Source organism: Jaculus jaculus, chromosome 4 (assembly GCF_020740685.1).
Source record: "Jaculus jaculus isolate mJacJac1 chromosome 4, mJacJac1.mat.Y.cur, whole genome shotgun sequence".
Lineage (NCBI taxonomy): Eukaryota > Metazoa > Chordata > Mammalia > Rodentia > Dipodidae > Jaculus > Jaculus jaculus.
The window spans coordinates 441,564-462,735 of NC_059105.1; the positions used below are offsets into that span (position 1 = coordinate 441,564).

Below are 21,172 nucleotides of genomic sequence, written 5' to 3' on the forward strand. Positions count from 1 at the left end.
ATTTGGTACAAACACGAATATTCTTTTGAACTGAAAGTAGGCCATAATACAGTCCTCCTCAAACAGTGATTTAGCTCTTTAAATCTTCCTAGATGTTCTTCTAATTTCCAACTTTAGTACCCAGATTTTACTGTTACATTCAGGAAAAATAAATCAGGTTTGGCTGCTAGCCTTGGCTTTAAAATGCTGAATGTTTCAAAACAGCATATCTATGAAAAAGATCTCAAGAAAAAGAATGCCTGCCAGTAGGAAAAAAAATAACATGCCCACTGCAAGCAAGGCCTACCATCTGCCAGCAGCTGTCAGTTCCCGAGAAAGTTCTGGAGTGAACATTCGCAGCACGGCGCTCTGAGGCCGGCTTTGCTATGGATCTAGCGCGTTCCTGAGGCATCTGACCGCCTGGGGGCGCAAGAGGACATGCCTGGCTTTACGAACCCGACTCTGGGCGATCCCGGTCTTCACGTCTCACCGGCTGCCGGGCGGCTGCCAAGTTCACTGCTCCCGACACATTCGAGTCTGTCCTGAAGGGCAGGACAAAAGGAAGCACAGCTAGCAGAGGTCCGGGCCAGGAGAGGAGGGGAGAGCCAGATATAGGGGCGCATGCTCACGCGGAAGGCTGGTGCTGGGGGGGGGTAAGGGCGAGGACCAAGAGGGAGGGGCGAGGCGTGAGGGGCGTGGTCACCTAGGGGCGGGTCCTGGCAAGAGGAGCAGGGACAAGGCTGGAAGATGAGGTGGCAGGGGCCTGGTAGAGAATTGGCTGGGTCAAGGGGAGGGGCGGGATCACCCAGGGAGACAAGACCACGCGGAGGGGGCAGGGCTCGAGAAAGGTGGAGCTTCCGAGAGGCGAGGTCAAGTGGAGGGTCCTGAAGGGCGGAGCCTCAGACCAGGCGCGCTGCCCCCTAGGTTTGCGGGTGGTATTCCATGTAGCGTAGCGGTTCCGTCCACGCTGTAGGTGGCAGTAAGTGCAGGTGAGACCCCAGGGTCTCTACCCGCAGCTGGGAGGGTGCTGGTCTGCCCTCTCGGCTCAGCTCAGTGCTCTCTTCCCTCCCCAAGCCTTGTCTTCGAGTTGACCAGGGGCTGGTCCCTCCTCCCTGCCTTCTTTGGTTTTTTTTGCTTCGTTTGTTTTTTGGAGGTAGGGTCTCGAGGTAGCTCAGGCTGACCTGGAATTCACTATGTAGTCTCCGGGTGGCCTCGAACTCACAGAGATCCTCCTACCTCTGCTTCCCGAGTGCTGGGATTAAAGGCGTGCGCCACCGCGTCCGGCTCTCTCCCTACCTTCTTATCCTCTTGTGCCAAAGCACTCCTACCCCCATTCTCCTTCCTCTAGAAACCCGGATGTGTCGCTGGGGAAGAAAGGATGAAGTTGGGAGGGGAGCCAACACACTCTCTCCCACTCCAGTGACTGGGCAAAACCTCAACTGCGAGGCCCAAGCAGGCCCTTTGTGCTTGTCCTACCAACTTCTGCCTCCACATCGAGGAGTCTCTTCTGTTCAGGTAGGGCATCAGGAAGTGCTTCCTGCCTCCTTGGGTACCTGCCCAAATCCAGTACAGGACAGAGCTAACTGGTTGTATCCGCCCAAAGCCTGTTTCCCTCTCTGAGTGCCAGTTCAGTCAGGCATGGCAGGGCGGCCCAGAGGTTTTAGTGGGTTGATCCCTGCTTGCTGCTCATGGTGGCTTAACCACCACGCTTTAAATCTGGGAGCCATAATGTGCTGCTCTCTGTTCTGTTTGGCTCAGGGAACCGGTCTTGGCTGCACCCCCAACACCACCGGAGCTGTGGAGCCCTGGGGAAAATGCCAGCCTGTTCTAGGGGTTCAGGATGCCTACCATGGTATTTTTCAGTGCCCATCAGACATTTTATCCCATATGCCATGAGCTAAGTGATAGATGAAGGACAAGACAAAGAGAGTTCTGTGGGGCAGCCTGGCTTTTCTAGATGTCAGCAACAGCTGCGAGGACCTGGAGTGAAGCTCCTGTCTGCCAACTGGGGGCACCACATTTGGGGAACACTTAGAGGTAGCATGTATTCAACTGAGGAGAGTCACCTCTCCCTCATGAGCACCAAGTAGGTCCCAGCAGACCTACTTGCTTCCTACCTGGACTTGGGAGTCGCCAGCCCTGATTCTTACCGTCCCCAGTGGTCCACATAAAGTCCTTGAGAGATGTGGTGCTTGCAGTGCTCTCTTTCTGTACCAGTGGCAACTCTGCTCCTTTTGAGATGGAATTCAAATCCTGGGAATGTTCAAACCCGTTTGTGGAAGCCTAGACCAGCTCAGGTGGGTGACCACCTCTGTCTGCTGCCCAATTCCGAAAGCCAGCACCTTTCCTTCGGACTGACTGAATCACAACAGCTTCCATGTCATCTCATGCCATACCCTCCCCCAGCCCCACTGGACCCAGCCAAAACTGCTTGGCCTTGTAGCTTTGGGATCCCAGTACACAACACTGCTCCATAGCATGCTCCAGATGTGAGCTTTACAGAGTTCTTCCAAGTTAGGTGCTGTTATGTCTACCTGTCATCCCAGAACTCGGAGCAGATGCTTCAAAGCTATCTTGACCTATGTGTGGACACACACACACATATTTAGCTAGTGTAAAAAAATGTACAAACAGTGTAAGTGCCCAGAGTTACATATAACTATGCAATACATTCTTGTGATACAGCAGTCATCAAACTGCTATTAATGATAAGATTGTTGGACTCTGGTGTAGCTCAATGACAGAGGACATAACCAGCATGCATGAGGGTTTGATGCTCAGCACCAGTATGAATGAATGAATGATCAGAATGACTTAGCAGAGTACTTACAAGTTACCATGTTAAAAACAAAAACCCTACCCCCCTCAAAACAAAACAAAAACAGGCCTGGTGGTGCACACTTTTACCCCTAGCACTTGGGAAGCAGAGGTAAGAAAATTAATATGAAGTTGAGGCCAGCCTGGGGGCTACAGGGTGAGTTACAAGTCAGCTGGAGCTAGAGTGAACAAAACCAAAGCAAAACAAAACAAACAACAACAAAATAAAACTGCACATACTAAAACCCAACTCCATTTTACCTTCTTTATTCCCTTTCTCTTGCTCTCATGCTCTTTTTCTTTTTCCTACTATGGTTGGATAGGAATAATATCATAACCAGAATATGAGCCTGTTTTGAACACTCTTTATGTTTTTCTATAATTTCCTTAATTTAAAAAAAGTATTTTTATTTTATTTATTTGAGAGAGGGAAAGAGGCAGAGAGAGAGAGAGAGAATGGGCACACCAGGGCTTCCAGCCACTGCAAATGAACTCCAGATACATGTACCACCTGTGCCTCTGGCTAATGTGGGTCCTGGGGAATAGAACCTGGGTCCTTTGGCTTTGCAGGCAAGCACCTTAACTGCTAAGCCATCTCTCCATCCTTTTTTTTTTAAATTTTTTAAATTTTTTTAATAATTTTTTTAATTTGTAAGCAGAGTGAGTTTGGGCAAACCAGGTCCTCTTGCCACAAAAATGAATTCCAGGGCTGGAGAGATGGCTTAGCGGTTAAGTGCTTGCCTGTGAAGCCTAATGACCCTGGTTCGAGGCTCGGTTCCCCAGGACCCACGTTAGCCAGATGCACAAGGGGGCGCACGCATCTGGAGTTCGTTTGCAGTGGCTGGAGGCCCTGGCGCGCCCATTCTCCCTCTTGCTCTCACTTTCTCCCTCTCTCTCTCTCTCTCTGACTGTAATAAAAAAAAAATTAAAAAAAAAATGAATTCCAGATGCATGGGCCACTTTGTGCATCTGGCTTTATGTAGGTACTGGGGACTTGAACTCAGGCAATCATATTTTGCAATCCTCCTTCCTCTGCCTCCTGAGTGCTGGGATTAAAGGCATGTGCCACCATGCCTACCCTTGGTTTTTTGAGGTAGGGTTTTACTCTACACCAGGCTGACCTGGAATTCAGTATTCTGAGGGTGGCCTCAAACTCACAGCACTTCTCCTACCCCTGCCTCCTAAGATCTGGGACTAAAGGCATGCACCACCATGCCTGGCAAAACCTTACTGTGGTGGTTTGATTCAGGTGTCCCCCATAAATTTAGATGTTCTGAATGCAAGGTTCTCAGCTGATGGAGATGTGAGAATTAACACCTCCAGGATATTGTTGGGGGCAGGTTTATGGGTATTATAGCCAGTGTCCCCTTACCAGCGTTTGGCACATTCTCCTGTTGCTGTTGTCCAACTTATGTTGGCCAGGGGGTGATGTCCACCCTCTGCTCATGCTATTATTTTCCCTGCCATCAATGAGCTTCCCCCTCAAGCCTGTAAGCCAAAATAAACCACTTTTTTTTTTTTTTTTCCTACAAGTTGCTCTTGGGTGATTTCTACCAGCAACACAAACCTGACTGTAACACTCACCTTATTTTTTTTTTGTTTATTTATATTTATTTATTTGAAAGTGACAGACAGAGAGAATGGGCACACCAAGACCTCTAGCCACTGCAAATGAACTCCAGATGCATGTGCCACTTTGTGCATCTGGCTTAAATGGGTCCTGGGGAATGGAGCCTCAAACTGGGGTCCGTAGGCTTTACAGGCAAGTGCTTAACTGCTAAGCCATCTCTCCAGATCAACTTACTTTTTTTTTTAAATTTTTTATTTATTTATTTGAGAGCGACAGACATAGAGAGAAAGACAGATAGAGGGAGAGAGAGAATGGGCGCGCCAGGGCTTCCAGCCTCTGCAAATGAACTCCAGATGCGTGCGCCCCCTTGTGCATCTGGCTAACGTGGGACCTGGGGAACCGAGCCTCAAACCGGGGTCCTTAGGCTTCACAGGCAAGCGCTTAACTGCTAAGCCATCTCTCCAGCCCAACTTACTTTTTAACAGGCCTCTCATTGAACTTGGAGCTCACAAGCATGACAGACTCAGGATATTGCAGCCAGCTTTTATGTAGGTGCTGGGAATCTGAACTTAGATCCTCATGCTGCAAGTAGTTTGCCAACTAAGCAAATGTCCTGCCTTTTTCTTTTGTGTGTGTGTGTGTGTGTGTGTGTGTGTGTGTGTGTGTATGGTGTATGCATATTTATGTTCCCTTTTTGTGCCCCATGTACTTGCTTGCAGCAACATGTGGTAGCAGGAGCTCTATTCCACTCTATTTCTCTTCCCCTCGTTCTTATATTGATGAGTTCCTTACTGATACCAGAGCTTATGCATGGGCCTGGGCAAGTCCCTTTCTCTACTCACCTTTGGGAAACTGGGGTTACAGGAACATTTGTCCACACCTAGCTGTTTGTGTGGCTTTTAAAGATTCAAACTTGGGTGTTTTCAGGCCCCATCAGACCCTCATGCTTGTGCAGGAAGTACATTTAATTGCTGAACTGTCTCACCAGCATCTCTGACATTCTTAAGGCAAGGTCTCATAGCCCAGGTTGGCCTGGAATTCAGGACTTTCTACCTTGGCCTACCAAATGCTGGGAGTACAGACATGAGCCATTATGCCTGGAATTCCAATTTTTTTTATAATAAAGCAAAGATTTATTGCAAAAACAGGAAAAAAAAAAAAAGCCAAGGCAACATGTTTAAGATTTGGGCCAGTATCCAAAGAAGGGACAGAAAGGGGAAAAGGAAAGGTTATACTTCTTTTTTTTTTTTTAATAACCAAGCTGACATTAAGGTTTTACTCTTGGTGTTGTACATTTTACAGCTTTGGACAAATCTTTAACGTGTTCACCATTATACTATCAGAGTGGTTTCATTGCCCCAAAAGTTCACTTATCTCTTCAGCAACCCCAACAGCCACTGACCTTCTTGCCATCTCCATAGTTCTACCTTGAGAATCATGAACTCTATAGCACTCCAGATGGTTCTCTTTCACTCAGAGGAATCTTAATTGCATATCCCTGTCTTCAAGAAACTCACTTCATAAAGTGTTTTTATCAATTATAAATAAAGTTGCTAGAAACATCAACATACAGATTTTTGTGCACATGTAAGCTTACTTTTTTTTTTCTTTTCACAATTTTTATTAACATTTTCCATGATTATAAAAAAATATCCCATGGTAATACCCTTCCTCTGCCCCCCCACTGCACTTTCCCCTTTGAAATTCCATTCTCCATCATATTACCTCCCCATATCAATCATTCTACTTACATATATACAATACCAACCTATTAAGTACCCTCCTCCCTTCCTTTCTCTTCCCTTTATATCTCCTTTTTAACTTACTAGCCTCTGCTACTAAGTATTTTCCTTCTCACACAGAAGCCCAATCATCTGTAGCTAGGATCCACATATGAGGGAGAAATGTGGCATTTGGCTTTCTGGGCCTGGTTTACCTCACTTAGTATAATCCTTTCCAGATCCATCCATTTTTCTGAAAATTTCATAACTTCATTTTTCTTTACCGCTGAGTAGAACTCCATTGTATAAATGTGCCATATCTTCATTATCCACTCATCCGTTGAGGGACATCTAGGCTGGTTCCATTTCCCAGCTATTATAAATTGAGCAGCAATAAACATGGTTGAGCACGTACTTCTAAGGGAATGAGATGAGTCCTTAGGATATATGCCTAGGAGTGCTATAGCTGGGTCATATGGTAGATCAATCTTTAGCTGTTTTAGGAACCTCCACACTGATTTCCACAATGGCTGGACCAGATTGCATTCCCAACAGCAGTGTAGAAGAGTTCTTCTTTTTCCACATCCCTGCCAACATTTATTGGCATTTCAATTTTTAAAAAAATTAAAAAAATTTTTTTAATTATTTATTTATTTATTTGCAAGCAGAGAGCTAGAAGAGAGACAAAGAAAATGGGCACACTAGGGCCTCCATCCCCTGAAAACTAACTACAAATACATGTGCCACTTTGTGCATCTGGCTTTACGTGGATACTGGGGAATCAAACCAGGTTTGATAGGCTTTGCAGGCAAGTGCCTTAACTGCTGATCCATCTTTGCAGCCCTATTCCAATTTTTTAAACAAACATGTAGGGCTTGGGGTATAATTCAGTCATTGGTGGAGTGTTTGTCTAGCATGTCCTTTATCCTGGATTCAAGTGCTAGCACTATAGAAAAAAATAGTATTATGCTAATGAATATATTACCTCAGGGGGCACAAAACACCAGCTCTCCAAGTACCCCTAAAGTATCTCTTCTTTCCCATTTCCATACAGGACACATAACTGATACAGTGGCCAGTATACGGGTACATTCAAAATTAGAATTTTCTTAACTCTTTATTTTGGCAGTTGTAACATTATCAGAAACTTACTGGCTTCACACAAAACATCTTTATTATCTTATAGCTCTGGAGGTGTCAGTAGACTGACATCAGTGTGTCAGCGGGGTCTCCCGGAGGACCAAGAAGAAGAGCCATTTTTATTGTTTTCCAGCTCACAGCCTCTTCCTCTGGCCAGCAACATCTCCCATCTGCTTCCATTTATAGTGCTTCCTGTCTGACCTGTGCCATCTTGCTTCCTTTTCACAAGCATACTATGATGATATAGGGTTATCCCCATCCCATCTCAAACTTCTTACTTCTACAGAGCTTCTTTTGTGTTAGGGGATAGGCACCAGAGCTTGGGCCCATCTGCAATCTGCCATGCCAAGCACTGGAAGAAAGCCAAGATAGACAGGAAACACCAGCTCAATTGAAGAAGGAAATCAGCCCCACTCCAACCCCTGGAAATGTGACTAAGAGGGCAACTAGAAGCTCTGGAGAATTGTAGATATCCCAGTGGATATTGTGTAGATGTGAAGAACAAACATGGATATTTGTGGTGATTTGAGTCAGACGTGTCAAAAACTCATGTGTTTTGAATGCTTGGTCCCCAGATGATGACAAGTTTGGAGGTGGAGTCGTGCTGGAGGAGGTGTGTTGTTAGGGGCAGGTTTTGGGGTGTTAGAGAGCTTTCCCTTGCAAGAGTTCAGCTCATTCTTCTGCTGCTGTTTTTTACTTATTGTGGCAGAAGTGATACCTAGCCTGTGCTTGTGCCATGCTTTCCACTGACACCATGAAGCTTGCCTTCAAGACTGTAAGCCAAAATAAATCATCTCCTTCTGTCAGGTAGCAGTTTTTGGCTGGGTGTTTTGTCCCAGCAATGAGAAGGTAATTCCAACAGAAAAATTGATGCCAGAGGAGTGGGGTCATTGTTGATAGAGACCTGACTGTGTGGCTTTTGCTCTTTTGGAACTGATTTGCAGGAGGAATATGAAAGGATTTGGAACCTTGGACTAAGAGATGCCTTGCAGTACTGTAAGCAAAGCTTGCTGGACCATTCTATTGAGAATTGAAAGATCTGTGCAGAAGAACTGTGTACTGTGAGGCTTGGCTTATGAAGGGAAGAACTTGGTTAGGACTGGGCTAGAGGTGGTTTGTGTGAGAGGCTAGATGTATTATGCCTTTGTCCTGAGAACTTGATCAGGTTTGAGTTTAGAAGAAATGGACTAATGTGATCAGATGAATATGACACAGGGAAGAAATGAACATTTCAGGCTGGAGACATCAGTCCATTTCAGCTGCAATTGCTTAAGAGTGAGTACTACCTGTTACAGTCAGGTTCACATTGCTGGCAGAAAACACCCAGCCAAGAGCAGCTTTTGGAAAAAAAAATTTTATTTTGGCTTACAGCCCATCCTGTGCTCGTGCCATCATTTTCCCCTGTGAAAATGATGGCACGAGCACAGGATGGACATTACCTACTGGGCAACATCAGATGGACAACAGCAACAGAAGGCAGTGCCAAACACTGGAAAGAGGAAGCTGGTTATAACACCCATAAGTCTGCCCTTAATAATACACTGCCTCCAGCAGGCTATAATTTCCATTGCCATCAACTTGGGACCTAGCATTCAGAACACCTAAGTTTATGGGGGATGCCTGAATCAGACCCCCACACTACCATTTAGATTGGGCCAGCTGTTCTGCACTAGAAAATATGAAGAATCCTGATGTTTTCCTGCTCCTCAAAGTCAGTTTTATTCCTCTCACTGGATAAACAAATTTGGTAGCCTATCTGGTACTATGGAAGTATAACAAATGTAGGAAAGAGAGGGTTATTTGATTTGCATGTGGTGTTTTGGAAATGGCCACTGAGTAATATGAGGTAGGGTTGTTGGAGTGCCTGTGTAGCAAAGAATCCAATGTAGCAAAGAATGAACCATGGGTTGCAATGGAGACCCTAGGAGATACCAAGACTATAGAATGGCTACCCAAAACAACTGTTGGCTTGGGATGGATTTTTTTTTCCCCAGTCTGTAAACAGATAGCTGGAGGAGAGGACTTGGAACCCTGGAGATCTTGTCATTGATCTTAGATGTTAGGCTTGGAGCTGCAGGATTTAATATTTGCCCTGTTTGTTTTAGATTTTGCATTGTTTCACTTCTTCCTTGCTATGCTCAGTGCCATATTTTGCAGTGTCAATGTTTACTCTATGCCATTATGTGTATTTAACACAGTTATTTTGCAGGCTTACAGTTTAAGAGACTGTCTTGACTCTCAGTTGAGACCTTGAACTTTTAAACAGTGTTGAGATTGATAAGACTATGGGGACTTTTAAAGTTGGACTGAATGCATTTTTTTCATCATGGAGGTTCATGAGTTTATTGTGGAATGTGGTGGCTTAAATCAAGTGTTTCCCACACACACACCCCAACCAATAAACTCATGTGTTTTGAATGCTTGGTTCCCAGCTAATGGCAATTTGGGAGGTGGAGCCTTGTTGGAAAGAGGTATGTTGTTGGGGGCAGTTTTTTTGGGTGTTATAGAGAGCTCCTCCTTGCTAGAGTTCAGAAGCTCACTCTCCTACTTCTGTGATACCAAGCTACTGAAGTGATACCCAGCCTCTGCTTGTGTCATGCTTTTCCCTGCCATCATGAAGCTTCTCCTCCAGACTGTAAGCCAAAATAAATCCTTTCCTTCCATCAGCTGCTTTTGAAAAGAAGTTTTGTTTTGTCCCAACCTCCAGAACATAACTAAAACAACATTAAAATTGTGAACTAAAATAAATACCAACCACAGATACACACCAAAACACAAACACCCACCACACAAATAGTAAATACACATCACACACAATTATGTTCATCACATACAAACTATGCACACTACATGCACATCCAGACAGACATGCACATAAATCACAAATGCAAAAATAGATCATACCATATTGTGGAGATTAAACTAATTGGATGGAATAAGAATTATCTTTGCACAGGCTAAGCCTGGGGATGTGGAAAACTATGAGCCTTGCATGGAGCTTCTTGAAAATGGGAATCTCACAGCTTCTCCAAAGATTTCCTGATGAAATAAACCTAAGCAACCCATGATCTGGTCTGATGAAAACTCAAGATCTGTCTTATGCTCTGACTCCCTGTTGCTCTGACTGCCTGAATCCAAATAAAAGCTGTGAGTACAGTTAGTTCAGGGAGCACTAGAGTGCATCCTCCTGATCCTCCATTTGAATCATATTTGCCTGATGTGTGTTCATTTCATGTTTATCCAAATACTGTTGGACAATACAGCACCATATATTCACATAGGCAAGAATGCACATACACACAGAAAAATTAACACAAAATCCAAGAGGAAAGTTTAGATTAGAAGGGAAAAACAAACTCCTTTCTTTTCTTTTCTCTTCCCTTCCCTTCCCTCCCTTCCTTCCTTTCTTTATTCTTTTTGAGATAGCATCCCATGTATCCATCCAAGTGCTATGATTACAGGTATGTACCACCACACTGAACTGAGAAATACTCTTGCTCTCATACATTGCAGTTAAATTTCAGATCTCTGAGGTAAAGACCAATCCAAAAACTTAAGGGCCTGGGGAGATGACTCAGTGGATAAAGAGCTTTTTTGTGATGATGAGTACCTGAGTTAAAGGTGGAAGTGTTGATTGGCTTCTGTAATTCCCATGTACTTATGGCAAGAAGGGAGGCAGAAACAGGCAAATTTCCCAAAAGCTTACAAATAGAGTAGTTAACAACAAACCATGAGACACCCTGCCTCAAAGTAGATAAAAGGTGAGGAACCACTGGAAAGTTGTCCTCTGACTTCCACATGCACACATCAAGGAACAAAATACCCAACCCACACTCATACACAAACTTGCATACACATAAGGTAAATAAAAATTTTATTTATTTATGTGTATGGTCTTGCCAGAATCTCTAGCTACTACAAATGAATTACAGAAATATATACCACTGTGTCTGGCTTTATGTGGGTGCTGGGGAATTGGTCCTATGCTGGAAGGCTTTAAAAACCAAGTTCATTTAACACGAGGCAATCTTTCCAGCTGAAAATATTTTTTTTTCTTCAAGGTAGGGTTTTACTCTAACCCAGGCTGACCTGGAAATCACTGTTGTCTCAGGGTGGCCTTGAACTCGCTGCAATCCTCCTACCTCTGTCTCCCAAGTGCTGGGATCAAAAGCATGTGCCGCCACACCCAGCTTCTTTCTTTCTCCCCCCCCCCCCATGAATAAATAAATAAAAATATGAATAAAAAGGTAAAAGCCTAGTGTAGTGGTACACACCTTTAATCTCAGCACTAGAAAAGCTGAGGTAGGAGGATTACTGTGAGTTCAAGACCAATCTGGGGCTACAGAGTGAGTTCCCGGTCAGCGTGGGCTAGAGTGAGACCCTACTTCAAAGAGAATGAGAGAGAGAGAGAGGAAAATTTAAAACACTGGGTAGATGGTTCAGTGGTTAAAGGCACTTGCTTGAAACCTGGGAGTAAAAAGAGGCAAGGTAACACATGTTACACTTTATTTTTTATTTTATTTATTTATTAGAGAGAGGGAGACCGAGAGAAAGAGAGAGAATGGGTACTCCGGGGCCTCTAGCCACTGCAAGCAAACTCTAGATGCATGTGCCATGTTGTGCATCTGGCTTACATGGGTACTGGGGAATTGAACCTGGGTCCTTTGGCTGTGTCCACAAGTACCTTAACTGCTAAGCAATCTTTCAAGCCCACACATTACATTTTTCTACCAAAAAATGAAGGTATTTAGGGAATTATTAACTCAAGGGAGACCTGTGCAGAGAAGCAAAAGGGAGCTAAGACCTCCTAACAACCACACAATCAGGATCAGGCTTCGCCCTGTAGTGCTGGGCAAAGCCTGAGCCAGCATGAGCACAACTACTGTGAAAGAACTCACCACTCTTACTGGCATTGCAAAATTTAAAAAAAAAAAAAAAAAAAAAAAACTGAAAGAGAAGACAATAGGGTACAGCTGAGCAGCTCCAGAACAACTTCTGACACTCTCCATAGCCTCTCCTCCCCCAACCACCAGCACCAGGAACCACTAAAGTTCTGGGGACCCCAGTGGATCAGAGCCAACCCTCACCCACACAACAACCAGGGCAGCTGATCTGATATATTCCAAGTTCTGAAAGACAGTAACTATCAACTCATACTACTATGTCCAGCAAAGCTATCAGTCATAATTGAAGAAACAAGAACTCTTCATGCCAAAAACAAGCTAAAGGAGTATATGACCACTAAGCCAGCTCTACAGAAAATTCATGAAAGGATCCTTCAGACTGAAGAGAATACACATGAGAAACCATGAAAAAAATAAAATTATTTTCAAATAATAGCCAATGCAAGAGAGTAGCAGGAAAACAACAAGCAGGGGTTGGAGAGGTGACTCAGCACTTAAGGCTCTGTGTGCAAAACCTAATGGCCCCAGTGTGATTCTCCAGCACCCATGTAAATGCATCTGGAGTTCCTCTGCAGTTGCTAGGGGCCCCTGGTGTGCACATTCTCTCTTTTTCTCTCTCTCTTTGTCCATCTGTCTGTCTTTCTCTGCTTGCAAATAAGTAAATATTTTAAAACTAAAAAAAGAAAAAACTACAAAATCAAGAAGAATGACAAGAATAAATATACAAGTTTTTTATTTATTTTTTTAATTTTTAAATTTTTAAAAAATTTTTATTAACATTTTCCATGATTTAATTTTTAAATTTTAATTAACATTTTCCATGATTATAAAAAAAGTCCCATGGTGATTCCCTCCCTCCCCACCCCCACATAAATATACAAGTTTTAATAATAATTCCATCAATAGCCTTGATGCCCCAACCAAAAGACAGATTTGCAGACTGGATTAGAAAGCAGGATCCTTCTCTTTTTTGCCTCCAAGAAACTCACCTCTCCATCAGTCACTATCTTTAGGGTAAAAGGATGAAAAGCTATAATGTAAGTAACAAACAGGCGTTGCTATTCTAATATAGAAAGGATAGACTTCCAATCAACATTACTTAGAAGAAATAAAGAGAGGGCTGGAGAGATGGCTTAGTGGTTAAGGCACTTGCCTGCGAAGCCTAAGGACCCATGTTAGACTCTCACCTAATCCAGATGCATAAGGAGACACAAGTGTGCAAGATTGCACATGCACAAAAGATGGCACACATATCTGGAGTTCAATTGCAGTGGCTGGAGACCCTGGTGTGCCAACTTTTCTCTCTCTCTGTCTCTGTCTCTCTCTCTCTCTCTCTCTCTCTCTCTCTCTCTCTCTCGTAAAAAAATAGCCCACAAAAAAGCAGGATCCTAGAAAATGATATTTTAATTAAGTGGGCTGTAAGCAGACAGCTTCAGGTTTGCTGAGATGAACTTCCAGACCAGGCACAGTTATGGAGGAAGGGATATTTATTGAAGCTTACAGATCTAGGGGAAGTCCCATAATGGCAGAAGAAACTGGCCTGCCTTCAAGGGCCAACCAAAGAGAGAGAAGCACAAGCCAAAAAACCAAAAGCCAATAGCCACATAGCACACTTTAGGAACTCTAGCTAGGCACACTTTGCATATTTTTAGACTGAAATATGAAACCCACCACTACACCTTAAGATCCACCCAGTGACACTGCCTCCAGCCAGGTGCCTGCAGATGCAAACTACAAAGTAATAAAACATTGAATATATTGGGGGCCATCTATTCAAACTGCTACATTTTGCCCCTGGCTCCCAATAGATTCATAACTATCAAACATTGTAAATTGTACTCAGTTCAATTTAAAAGGTCCCCACAGTCTTGACCAATATAAGATAGTAAGTCATATAAAAATCAAACAAGTTAAGTACTTTCAACATACAAAGGCACAGAGTAAACGTTTTCAACTGGTACAATACATGGCAAGTAGAGACTAAATCAATGCAAACTCAACCACCATCAAACTTCTGCACTTCAAGTTCAATATAACCAGAGACTAATAGTCTCCAGACTTTCCAATCCACCCCTCCAGCTGGGCAGAGTAGCCAGGGAACACTTCCATCCTAGGATAACAGTGCACACTATGGTAGCCCTTGTATAGTCTGGGTATATCCAAAATGTCTTCAGGTCTTCATGTAAAACACGGTCCATCTTCCAAAAGCTCTTTCAGTCTATCAGGGCATCAAGCCCTACGTCATGCCACATCTCAGCAGCAGCTCCTGGAACCATGTGTAATTTACCACCATTCCTCGCATTTTTCATGCTTCTGAAACCAATACCAGGTGTGCAGGACACAGCCATATTCTTAATTCACAGACAAAATAAATCATAACCTTGAAAAGCCAGTTCCTTCTCCAGTCAACTCTTTCCAAAAGTGTTTGCATTTCTATGATAGTCTTCCCTCAGGTATCCTTTCCATGGTAAAACAATTGGACCATCTTCTTTAAGATTGCTAATGTGTTTGACAATAGCAGATTCAGTAACCTAAAACCAGTCTCAGTGCCTATAATTTTAACTTGCTTGAGATTTTCCAGCTTAAAAATCTTAACTCTCTCAGTCTAATATCTCTAGCCAAGCACATCAGTCCATTACAAATTTAACCTTGATCAAACTCTGGGCCTGGGCAGCAGGATGCAGCCAGCCCTTATGCTATTAGCCCAGTTCCAGAAAGTCCTCTGCAGTCTTTCCTTTCCCTTAGAAAGCTCATAAGCCAAGCCTCGAAGTTCAATATTGTCTGTACTTAGCATTCTCAAACTCTCATCACAATAGTCCATAAAACTTGGCTTACCACTCCAGAAGACATCTTCATTTGCAAGCACCAAGTCCATGCCTATTCCTCCTAAACAAAGGTTCCAAAAGATCAACATCCACATGGCCAGGTTAATCTCAGTCCACTCCTCAGTACCAAGTTCTGTAGCAGACACTTCAGGTTCACTGAGATGAACTTTCAGACCAGGCACAGTTATGGTGGAAGGGATATTTATTGAAGCCTACAGATCCAGGGGAAGTTCCATAAATGGCAGAAGAAGCTGGCCTGCCTTCACAGGACCAAGCAGAGAGAGAGAAGTACATGCCAAAAATCACATAGCACAGCACACTTCAGGAACTCCAGCTAGGCACACTTTGCATATCTGTAGAATGAAACCTGAAACCCACCACCACACCTTAAGATCCACCCAGTGGCACTGCCTCCAGCCAGGTGGCTGCAGATGCAAACTACAAACAATAAAGAACTGAATATATTGGGAGCCATCTATTCAAACTACCACATGGGCCTAGGAAACAAACAGGTGTTGCTATTCTAACATATGACAGGATAGACTTCCAATCAATATTAGTCAGAAAAGATAAATTAGGGGCTAGAGAGATGACTTAGGAGTTAAGGCACTTGCCTGCAAAGCCCAAGGACCCAGATTCAATTTCACACATAAAGCAGATGCACATGGTGTTGCATGCATCTGGAGTTCATTTGCAGTGGCTAGAAGTCCTGGCATGGCCATTCTCTCTCTCTCTCATAAATAAATAAAATAAAAATAACTTTAATAAAAGAAAAATAGGAGGGTACTTAATAGGTTGGTATTGTATATATGTAACTACAATGATTGAGATGGGGAGGTAATATGATGGAGAATGGAATTTCAAAGGGGAAAGTGCAAGGGGGAGGGTATTACCATGGGATATTTTTTATAATCATGGAAAATGTTAATAAAAATTGTGAAAAAAAACTATGGATGAAAAAGAAAAGATAAAGATAAAGCAGGTCACTTTATATTGATTAAAGGAATAATCTTAAAGTTGGTAATGACTATGGAGACCTTTGAACCTTTGAAGTTGGACTAAATACAATTTACAATGTAAGATGGTCATAGGTTTATTGGGAAACAGTGGTAGTTTGAATGTGCATACCCCATAGACATAGGTGTTTTATTAAAGCTTGTCTCTAGCCACCTGGCTCGAGGAGGTGTCACTGGGGTCCAGCCCTAAGGCGTGTTTGGGGTGGATCTGGTTTCCAACTCAAAGGTATGCAAAGCATTCTGAGCTCTGGCTGGGTCCCTGCTGTTTGCTTCTCATTTCTGCTTGCTGTTTTTTGGTGTTTGTTGGTTGCTTTTGTTTCTCTCTCTGCTTTGATTTATGAAAGGGAGCCAGCTTCTTCTGCCATCTGTGGAACTCACCCCTCACCCCACCCCTGATCTGTAAGCCTGAAATAAATCCCCTTTTCCCCTGCCCCCAAAAGGAACAATCCTACAAGAGGACATTACAATTCCAAACCTATATGCACCAAACATGGGTGCACCCAATTTCATTAAACAACCACTCCTAGGCATAAAGTCACAAATAGCCCTTAGAACAATTGTAGTGGGTAACTTCAATCCTATACTCTCACCAATTAACAGATCATCCCAGAAAAAAAACACAGAGAAACATTGGGTTAAATGACACCATAGAACAAATGGATTTAATAGCTACAGAACAGTCCATTCAAAGGCTGCAGAATACCTTTTCTTATCAGCAGCATCTGGAACTTTCTCTAAAGTAGATAATATATTAAGATACAAAGCAAATCTTAACAAATACAGGAAAATTGGGATAATTCCTTGTACTCTATCTGATCATAGTGGGATTAAACTACAAATCAGCAGCAACAAAGACTATAGAACATGCATAAACTCATTGGAACTAAACAATATACTACTGAACAATGAATGGGTTATTGAAGAGGTCAAGAAATAATAAAAAAAACTAGAATAAATGATAATGAAAGCATAACATACTAAAACTTACAGGATATAATGAAGGCAGTTCTCTTTTTTTTTTTTTTTTATTTGAGAGCAACAGACACAGAGAGAAAGACGGACAGAGGGGGAGAGAGAGAATGGGCACGCCAGGGCTTCCAGCCACTGCAAACGAACTCCAGACGCGTGCGCCCCCTTGTGCATCTGGCTAACGTGGGACCTGGGGAACCGAGCCTCGAACCGGCGTCCTTAGGCTTCACAGGCAAGCGCTTAACCGCTAAGCCATCTCTCCAGCCCTTTTTTTTTTTGTTTGTTTTTAATTTTTATTAACATTTTCCATGATTATAAAATATATCCCATGGTGATTCCCTCCCTCCCCACCCCCACACTTTCCCGTTTGAAATTCTATTCTCAATCATATTACCTCCCCATTACAATCATTGTAATTACATATATACAATATCAACCTATTAAGTATCTTCCTCCCTTCCTTTCTCCACCCTTTATGTCTCCTTTTCAACTTACTGGCCTCTGCTACTAAGTATTTTCATTCTCACACAGAAGCCCAGTCATCTGTAGCTAGGATCCCCATATGAGGGAGAACATGTGGCGCTTGGCTTTCTGGGCCTGGGTTACCTGACTTAGTATAATACTTTCCAGGTCCATCCATTTTTCTGCAAATTTCATAACTTCATTTTTCTTTACCGCTGAGTAGAACTCCATTGTATAAATGTACCACATCTTCATTATCCACTCATCTGTTGAGGGACATCTAGGCTGGTTCCATTTCCCAGCTATTATAAATTGAGCAGCAATAAACATGGTTGAGCATGTACTTCTAAGGAAATGAGATGAGTCCTTTGGATATATGCCTAGGAGCGCTATAGCTGGGTCATATGGTAGATCAATCTCTAGCTGCTTTAGGAACCTCCACACTGTTTTCCACAATGGCTGGACCAGATTGCATTCCCACCAGCAGTGCAGAAGGGTTCCTTTTTTTCCACATCCCCGCCAACATTTATGATCATTTGTTTTCATGATGGTGGCCAATCTGACAGGAGTGAGATGGAATCTCAATGTAGTTTTAATCTGCATTTCCCTGATGACTAGTGACGTAGAACATTTTTTTAGGTGCTTATATGCCATTCGTATTTCTTCATTTGAGAACTCTCTATTTAGCTCCTTAGCCCATTTTTTGATTGGCTTGTTTGATTCCTTATTAGTTAACTTTTTGAGTTCTTTGTATATCCTAGATATTAATCCTCTATCAGATATATAGCTGGCGAAGATTTTTTCCCATTCTGTAGGTTGCCTCTTTGCTTTTTTCACTGTGTCCTTTGCGGTGCAAAATCTTTGTAATTTCATTAGGTCCCAGTGGTTAATCTGTGGTTTTATTGCCTGAGCAATTGGGGTTGTATTCAGAAAGTCTTTGCCAAGACCAATATGTTGAAGGGTTTCCCCTACTTTTTCCTCTAGCAGTTTCAAAGTTTCCGGTCTGATGTTAAGGTCTTTAATCCATTTGGACTTAATTCTTGTGCATGGCGAGAGAGAAGAATCTATTTTCATCCTTCTGCAGATATTTATCCAGTTTTCAAAACACCATTTGCTGAAGAGGCTGTCTCTTCTCCAATGAGTATTTTTGGCATTTTTATCGAATATCAGGTGGCTATAGCTACTTGGGCTTACATCTGGGTCCTCTATTCTGTTCCACTGATCTACATGTCTGTTTTTGTGCCAGTACCATGCTGTTTTTGTTACTATGGCTCTGTAGTATAGTTTAAAATCAGGTATGGTGATACCACCAGCCTCTTTTTTGTTGCTCAGTATTATTTTAGATATTCGAGGTTTTTTATGATTCCAAATGAATTTTTGGATTGTTTTTTCTATTTCCATGAAGAAAGCCTTTGGAATTTTGATAGGGATTGCATTAAATGTGTAGATTGCTTTAGGTAAGATTGCCATTTTCACGATATTGATTCTTCCAAGCCAGGAACAAGGGATGTTTCTCCACTTTCTAGTGTCTTCTGCAATTTCTCGCTTGAGTGTCTTAAAGTTCTCATTGTATAGATTCTTTACTTCCTTAGTTAGGTTTATTCCTAGGTATTTTATTTTTTTTGATGCAATTGTGAATGGGAGTGATTCTCTGATTTCATCCTCTGTGTGTTTGTTGTTAGCATATACGAAGGCTACTGATTTCTTTGTATTTATTTTGTATCCTGCTACATTGCTGTAGGTTTTGATCAGCTCTAACAGCTTGCTAGTAGAGTCTTTAGGGTCCTTTATGTATAGAATCATGTCATCTGCAAATAATGATAACTTGATTTCTTCCTTTCCAATTTGTATCCCTTTTATGTGTGTCTCTTGCCTTATTGCTATGGCTAAGACTTCCAAAACTATATTAAATAGAAGTGGAGACAGTGGACACCCTTGTCTTGTTCCTGATTTTAGTGGAAAAGCTTCCAGTTTTTCCCCATTTAGTAATATGTTGGCTGTAGGCTTGTCATAAATAGCCTTTATTATATTGAGATATGTTCCTTCTATTCCCAGTCTCTGTAGGACTTTTATCATGAAGGGATGTTGGATTTTGTCAAATGCTTTCTCTGCATCTAATGAGATGATCATGTGATTTTTGTCCTTCAACCCATTTATGTAATGTATTACATTTATAGATTTGCGTATGTTGAACCATCCCTGCATCTCTGGGATAAAGCCTACTTGGTCAGGGTGAATGATCTTTTTGATATACTCTTGTATTCTGTTTGCCAATATTTTGTTGAGAATTTTTGCATCTATGTTCATGAGGGAGATTGGTCTGTAATTTTCTTTTTTTGTTCTATCTTTGCCTGGTTTTGGTATCAGGGTGATGCTGGCCTCATAGAAGGAGTTTGGTAGGATTCCTTCTTTTTCTATTTCCTGGAAAAGCTTAAGAAGCAATGGTGTTAGCTCTTCCTTAAAAGTCTGGTAAAATTCAGCAGTGAATCCATCCGGGCCTGGGCTTTTTTTAGTTGGGAGATTATTGATAACTGCTCGGATCTCCATGTTTGTTATAGGTCTATTTAAGTGATTAATCTCATTTTGATTTAATTTAGGTAGGTCATATAGATCAAGGAAATCATCCATTTCTTTCAGATTTTCATACTTTGTGGAGTATATGCTTTTATAGTATGTCCCTATAATTTTTTGAATTTCTCTGGAATCTGTTGTGATGTTACCTTGTTCATCTCTGATTTTATTAATTTGTGTCTCTTCTCTCTTTCTTTTGGTCAGATTTGCTAAGGGTTTATCAATCTTGTTTATCCTTTCAAAGAACCAACTCTTTGTTTCATTAATTCTTTGGATTGTTCTTTTTGTTTCTATTTCATTAATTTCTGCCCTAATCTTTATTATTTCTTCCCGTCTACTACTTTTTGGTTTGCCTTGTTCTTCTTTTTCCAAGGCTTTAAGGCGAAGCATTAGGTCATTTACTTGCGACCTTTCTAATTTCTTAATATAGGCACTTAAGGCTATAAATTTACCTCTTAGAACTGCCTTCATTGTGTCCCAGAGATTTTGGTATGTTGTGTTCTCATTATCATTTGACTCTATAAATTTTTTGATTTCCTTTTTGATTTCTTCATTGACCCACTCATCATTTAGTAGTGTATTGTTTAGTTTCCATGATTTTGTGTATGCTCTATAGCCTTTCTTGCTACTGATTTGTAGTTTAATTCCATTGTGGTCAGATAGAATGCAAGGAATTATTTCAATTTTCCTGAATTTGTTAAGATTTGCTTTGTGTCCTAATATATGGTCTATTTTAGAGAATGTTCCATGTGCTGCTGAAAAGAATGTATATTCTGCAGCCTTTGGATGAAATATCCTATATATATCTGTTAGGTCCATTCCTTCTATGACCTCATTTAGTCCAGATGCCTCTCTGTTTATTCTTTCCCTGGATGACCTGTCAATTGATGAGAGTGGGGTGTTAAAGTCACCCACCACCACCGTGTTTGGTGTTATCTGTGACCTTAGTTCTAATAGTGTTTGTTTGACAAATTTGGGAGCCCCCATATTAGGTGCATATATGTTTAGGATTGTAATGTCCTCCTGTTGTAGTGTGCCCTTAATCAATATAAAGTGACCTTCCTTATCTTTTTTGACTAACTTCGGACTAAAGTCCACCCTGTCTGATATTAGGATAGCAACCCCTGCTTGTTTTCTAGGCCCATTTGCTTGAAACACCGTCTTCCAACCTTTCACCCTAAGATAATGTCTATCCTTT

The 21,172-nt window shown here is 42.1% G+C and overlaps 1 long non-coding RNA gene across 1 annotated transcript in view; it reads left to right on the forward strand.

Annotated features, from left to right (window-relative positions):
• The first annotated feature begins 842 nt into the window (after nucleotides 1-842).
• LOC123460113 overlaps nucleotides 843-21,172 on the forward strand; it is a 39,887-nt gene continuing 19,557 nt past the window's right edge. Inside the window, exons 1-2 of the long non-coding RNA XR_006636790.1 lie at nucleotides 843-968; nucleotides 1,328-1,494. This is a non-coding gene — a long non-coding RNA (uncharacterized LOC123460113). The remainder of the gene's footprint in view (nucleotides 969-1,327; nucleotides 1,495-21,172) is intronic.